General features: G+C 31.0%; 1 long non-coding RNA gene across 3 annotated transcripts; it reads right to left on the reverse strand.

Moving 5' to 3' along the window:
• Positions 1 to 4,091: 4,091 nt before the first annotated feature.
• LOC139892244 (uncharacterized) lies at positions 4,092 to 6,403 on the reverse strand. 3 transcript variants are annotated; one of them, XR_011774011.1, is made up of 5 exons: positions 6,237 to 6,403; positions 6,023 to 6,112; positions 5,307 to 5,476; positions 4,378 to 4,435; positions 4,092 to 4,308 (listed from the first exon to the last, which is right to left on the reverse strand). It is a non-coding gene; the product is annotated as an uncharacterized lncRNA (long non-coding RNA). The 3 variants fall into 3 exon arrangements; XR_011774009.1 differs by having other exon boundaries at positions 5,307 to 5,486; XR_011774010.1 differs by having other exon boundaries at positions 5,307 to 5,486; positions 6,023 to 6,163.
• Positions 6,404 to 7,150: the final 747 nt, after the last annotated feature.

The following is a 7,150-nucleotide window of genomic DNA, read 5'->3' on the forward strand; positions in this document are numbered from 1 at the left end:
ACGTTGCCAAACTAACCTGACCCCTTTATAGATTGTTATAGAAACTATTACTCCGTATTAATGTTTTTATTAAAATGTACTTATGTACATTTGATTAGGCTTTTCAATACCTGACAAACGAGTCAGGTTGGGTTGGTTTGAGTAATGGGTCAAAACTGCTTTGGGTTAAAATGAGTCGTGGATCAAACGGATAAAAATTTTAAACATGTCCAAACGGATCAGGTTGGGTCGGTTTGAGTAACAGGTTGAGACGGGTAATTGGTCAAATGGGTCAAATAGGTCAAATAGGTCCAAACATGTCATATACTTTTACATTTGATGTTTTACATTTATTATAATGTTTTAGTTATTATTAATATTTATTATTATATTATTATTATATATATAAGAAAATATTAATATGCAATAAAACCATTAATATTTTCATAGATCAGTAATGGATGAATCTTGTTATCTTCGACTCATTTGACCCATTCACAAGACTCATTAGACATGTCTCTATTTATTAAACTTTAAGATTTGATACTCATTTGACCCCTTCTTTTATATTTTGTATAAGACCCAATAAATTGAATAAAAACTCGTTAGATATTTTTTTAAGTGTTGGTTTACATTGACGGATCTAAATGTTTTTAAAGATCCAATTGAGCCGAAAACTTGACCCATTTAACTTAAATTCGAGAATATGAATCTTAATTGCCAGGTATAGCCACTTTTGTATCACAAGTAAGATGGCTGAAATCTGAAGGGGGGAAGTGGAACTTACTAATTTTGTTGGTTAAAAAAAAAAATATGCTCCAATTAACAAATGTTTTTTCTATTTTTTAAGTTTTAGAAGGTTCATCAAAACTTCCCAAAAAGTCAAAACTTTCTCCATTGACTATTCAATTCGACCATTTGGATCGAGTCTCCAAGAAAAATACTTCGTATATATACTTTTCATTATTCTTAGAACAGACACATGTCACATAAATAAAAAGCACCCAATACACACACAGCTTACAATTTACAAACACAGTTTCAACAACAAGAAAATATGGCCTGCTTCCTTTGTGGCTCTTTTCGCACCCAAGCAGAAGATGACCCTTATATCTGTTCATTATCTTCCCCTTCTCCAAAGAAAACAAGACAAAAACGGAACATGTTTCATACTAGAGTCAATAAGAACAGACCAAACCCGTATTCAGATCGCGGGCTCGACAAGTTTGAGGCACTTTTAGAGGAACTTGACCAAAAAAGACAAAAGATATTCACACAAAAAGGGGCAGAAGATGTTTCAATGGTTAAGTTCATTTATAAAAGTCCTAATGATGAACCCAAACCAATTATAGTCAAGTTTCAAGATCATAGAAAACACGATAACATGAGCTCAATAGATGTTCCTAATACTAAAGGGGATAATTTAGGCGCGAATAATGAGTTCGAAGAAGGGAAAAAAGCGAACATTTTTAATAATGAGTCAACTAATTATATGAAGATTAAGTTTGGTGAATGGTGGGATCCTTCATATATAGTCCCATTGTTTGTGATCTTGATCTTGGTGTTATTGTTGTTTTCGGGGCGATCGTTCGTTATATTATGCATATCAATTGGTTGGTATCTTGTTCCGATTATTAACGAGACATTATACGATTCAAAGCAGCCTAAAAAGATAGTAAAGAAAGAGCAAGTGAAGAAATCAAGACCATCTGAGAAGTAAATGTTGTTCTTTGATTTGAATTGATTTGATAACAACCCAAGCAACTTCATTTTTCTAGTTTGTTTTAGGGGATTTTGGTTAGTTTCTTGAATTGTTTTTGTATATTTGATTGTAGTTGGCGATGTTAGTTATGTGTATTTTTAGCAATTTGTTAATTACTTTGGTTCTTTTGTGATTAGATTTAGGCATGTCGAGTTGGACTGAGAATTCGATCACTTGTTTTGTCCGAATATTGACATTTTAATTTTAATTGTAACTTATAAGGTACATAAGTTAAAGACCCGCGATTTCGCGGGGTTTTTGAATGGTGAAATCATTGGCAATTTTTTTTAATATACAGAAGAATAAGATTATACAAACATAAGATCATACATTTTATTTATTTAGTTGCAACTCGTGTTTAAAGCATATCAAAATTATCATCATTCATCTATTGGCTTATCATAAAGTTCAATTAAATGCCAAACTATTCAGTGGTTACTAAGCTACCATAAGTTACATCTTAATATGTTTAATAATTACATGCCTACGCATCAAAATAGAAAGAAACTAAATCCATAGATACATCATTCAACATATTCATTAACACTTCTACACAAACTAATGAAAAACCTGCAGAATCAAAAGACTTTGATATCGAAACAAACTGTTACAGCGGGTGAGTTCCACCTAGGACCATGCGATCCTGCGTTCGTCACGCAGGAACCCAATCAAACACTTGTCGTCCGGAACATACCCATTTACAGTTAAGAACTTTAGCCACCCTTTAGAGACATACTTTTTCTTTGATCTTTTTTCTTGCTTCAAACCCCATATATGAGTTTTGTTGTTCAGATCGAGACACTCATAGTCACAATTACTTTGTAGTTCAGGTAGTTTTTAAAGCTCTTCCGGCAGCCGCTAAATCACATTCATATTTTAATCGTTAAACAGTCCATAAACATTTGTCAATAACATGTTAAAAAAAAGATTCTCAAATGTACCTATGAATGTGACCTATCAATGGTTAAATCATATTTGGTAAAGTATATTTTGTATGAAAATAAAATTAATTCACCCAAAGATTTGCTTTTCGGTTCTTGAAGAAAACGTACGTAGTATAACCTCTGGTCCAGGAATGGAGTCTTTTAGCTTCAGCGAGTTGTTCTTTAATATTCAGACTTGTATGATCAGATGCATCCGGATTTGTTGTGGCATTGAGAAATTCGGTCTTACTAATTTCTACAACATCCGAACTATCATCATATGGTTTAGTGTCTTCCAAATGTCTCTTGTGTGAAACCAATAGACCATGAGAAGTTGATCCCGTTTCCCATTTGTTTGGCTGAGAAGTCTGAGCAGTAATTTCTGTACTTAATAAACAATTGTTACACGCGCAATATATGGTGTAGGAAAATGTTATAGCTTGAACAATTCAGATTGAGAAAAATGTATACGATCATATGAAACACAACACCAGGTTTAATGTGTTAATGTAGGTAAAAAGTTAGATTAAAAGTTGTTGAATTGGGAAAACTCATTGATTACGTCATTAGACCAAGATGTAAACTAATGATAAGTATGGTCGACTATTCCAGGTGTTTTTTTTTTTTTTTTTTTTTTTTTTTTTTTTTTTTTTGTAATGTTGGGCTTTGATTTGTATTTGATTGTTATTGTGTAATTTTCAGAAAAAATTGCATATTTTTTAGGAAAAATGTAATCAATAACTTTTAGGTAGTAATGATAACTTTTGTATAAACAAGATTTAGATGTTTCCCTCATGGACCACAAAAAGTTTTACTTTTTGAAATGTATTGCAACTGTCATAAATTAGTACCCATATTTAAAATATTCGACGCTTTGTTCCGTATACGATGCTTTAGTAAGTCCTGGTATACATTTGATTGTAAGAAGGAGATGAAATTTGTTGTTGAAAAAGAATCGTCGCTTAAAATTAACCCATAAAAATCCATTCTTAGCTGATGGTAGGGAAGGATTTTAAATCCTACAAAATATCAACGGAGAAATAGTAGGGAGTCTACTTTAAAGAACCCACCTCTTTTCTTCTTTCTCCCAAAATGCTTCTCCATAAATATCATATAAACAAGCTTCTATTTTTTTATAGTTCTAAAATTATTGCTCATCATCACGTAGGTATCTTTTACTTTTCATAGATTATAATTTTTATTCATCTTCTTACATTTATCTATATTATCTTTTCAACTGAGGGTTTCTAATTTTTATTCTATTTCATTGATTTTTACTCAGCTTCTTACATCTATATCTAGCATAATAACAACCATAGCCCCTTTATCATTATACTAACAACCATAATAACATGGATTATGTAGAAATCATATATAACACATCACCATAGCCCGTAAATAGTTTATAATCCGCGAATTTGCTGGGCTATAACATAATTTAATTTATATCATAACATTATTATAACAAATTGACATGCTAACAGAAAACACAAAGCAATCATTGAACTAATGCGTACAACCATATCATACAAAAAGGAAATCACACATTTATAACATAACAAAGTCTAACAATTTCGATTACAATTTCATTGTTGCCAAACTTTTGGGAGTTAAAAATCTAGCCTCCACTACATCATTCACTGCCTACATCAAATCGCATTTTTATTATAACAAACTCCAAATACTTAATCAACGATAAAGAAAATGGCATACCAGTACATGCGCTCATCCAAGATACGTTCATCCAAGGTAAGCTCATCCAAGATACAGGCTGCCATGCACAACTTTACATCAAATAAATAACATCATGTAGATAAAAATGAGAAGAAGTGTAGTCAAGCAAAATCTCATCTTTCATGTTGTGCACTTCATAAACAACCAAAAGCAATTAAGTAAATATAAATAAACATGCAAGTGTTAAAGCATTAACAAATGCATAGTTGTGAAGTTGTCTTTAAGCGTTACAACTTCATACTTGATATATGATAATTCGATATTTTGCCTACGATTAAAAAAGTAGCAGGGACAAATACAGATAATGAGCCTTCAAAGGTTCCATTAGCAGACTACAAAATGTAATGAACCTTCGAAAGCCCTATTACATATAAAAAATATAACAAAATCAATTGACAATCCCATTCAAAAATCACTTATTTACTAAAAGTAACAAAATAGGTGACCAAACAGTTAATAAGATAAAATGAGAGTATCTCAAATAATATTAGTGTACTATTTTGAGGATAACGCCCTATTAAATATTGGCATTGTCTATGTTAACTTCTTCAAGTTGGTGGAACAATTTCTAAAAGTTTTGTGCAGTAAATTTGCATAATTTAGTCAAACACATGCAACATTCATCCTACCAATAAAATAAATGCATCGACAACTATATTATGTTAGAATAAAGAAAACTTTTACCATAAACCTCTGAGAGTGAATTGAACAAAAATTAATTGTGAAATTGGGCTTATGCGATTGAAGTAAAAGAAAAGACTTAAGGCTAAGTGCGCTAGAAATAAAAAATGGAATTGAAACTTATCCCATTACACATAGCTACTGCATCCAATTACCCCCAGTTTCAATCCCTAATGATGACACTTACTAAATGATGTAGAGTTGTTACAAAATGTAACGATGCTTACTGATCTTTCTTGCTAAGATGTTCGACTGGCAAAGCAACTTTCCTTGCTCCAAATAATTGCAACAATGCCCCTGCATTTTCCATTGTAAACAGTATCAAAAGTACCAGGTCCAACTCAACCAAGTGCCCTAAATTCATCAAGATCTTCATTCGCATAATATGCAGCAACAACTACATAAGACTACATTAAGTTTACACAACTTAGAGCCTAATGTAAAAATTGACATCTCATCAAATTCTATTATATTCATTAAGCTACTATAACAATAACATAACAATCATCATCATAAAAAATGATAATCTTTCAAATTAATTAGTTTATCTAATCTGATTGTGCTTAACTAAAGTGGTGACCTATTTGGTGACAATTTGGTGGTCACCAACAATTTCAATACTCAATATTTGATTGCCAATTTAAGCAAGCAATAGCACAGGTTGATGAAAAATTGAGGGATTGGCTCAATCATAGCATCATTACTACTTGGAGAACTAACCAATAACCTTCCTACCAAATTTTAACATAAACATATTTTTGAAACTACAAAATACGAATATACAATACCAATGTAGTACTATAGTTACCTGTTCCCAGTATCTAACATGCTTTGAAAAAACAAATTTAAGAAAATAATAAATTTGAAAAAAAACCATACGGATCATATTCTATGGCAGTAACATGACGTAATAACTAACGAAATATATTTCAAATCTTCTCACCGATTCATCTAATCGATTCCCGCAATAAGCAACACACGAAATCACTATTCAATGTATCCAGTGATCTTGATCGAATGCTTTTATTTTACCCTAATTGACATGACTCGGTAAAAGTTAATCACACGATTCTACGATCATGAACTGCAAAAGTTAGTTAATGAAATAACTGATCATGCTATGTAATTTTTATTAATACGACAATCAATTTTCATACCTTATGGATTGATTGATTTCTCCGATGACGAATACGACATCATAATATGTATTCTTCTTGTGCTATCACCCTATGCGAATTTGGTGTAGGTGAAGGAAGAATTGATTCTCGATTTTGTGATCGTTGTCTTGTTTGTAGAGGAAATTAGGGTTTTTTTAGTTGTAGTCGTAAGGTGAAGGGTTTCAAATGTACAGTATCCCTATTCTGATTTTGATGCTCCGTGAAAGGGTATTTTAGGAATCAAATTATCAAAAATTTTATTAGCTAATATTTTTACTTAATGATTAATGATCATGCAACGTAATTTTTTAATTGATTAAGGAGGTTTGAAAACATTTATTAGCTAATAAAGACTTTCTTTTAATATATAGTAGGATAGGATAGGATAGGATATGATAGGATATGAAGTAGGATAGGATATTGGAATGAACGATTTATTTTGTGTAGTTTGGCTTTCTTTTTACGTTAGTTGTAATTTACTGTAATTTTTAAGGTTTGATCTATCGGAGTCAGATATATGATTGAGACTTCCTAATTTAAATTGATTTGATTTAAAACATAAAAATAAAACATAGGTTTGGCTAACGAGTGCAGGCACACAATAATAATGATATAAAACACTTAAAATTTTCAATTATAACTTAAAGACTTTTTTTGTGCTGTTGGCAGTGGCGAGTTTAGTAAGAAAGCAACAGAGTCCGGTGACACCACTAGTTTTTCAAAATTTATTACAAATTTTTATTTTTTTAAGTACAGGACACCACTAAATATAATAATGGGACCCCATAAATTTTTAGAGATTATAATTTGATAGTTTAGCTTAATAAAGTATTTGAAATTAGCCTACTTATAATTTTATAGAATAAGTATTGAATATATTAAACACATATAATTTAAGAAAATATCATAAAAGT

Source organism: Rutidosis leptorrhynchoides, chromosome 2 (assembly GCF_046630445.1).
Source record: "Rutidosis leptorrhynchoides isolate AG116_Rl617_1_P2 chromosome 2, CSIRO_AGI_Rlap_v1, whole genome shotgun sequence".
Classification (NCBI taxonomy): Eukaryota; Viridiplantae; Streptophyta; class Magnoliopsida; order Asterales; family Asteraceae; genus Rutidosis; species Rutidosis leptorrhynchoides.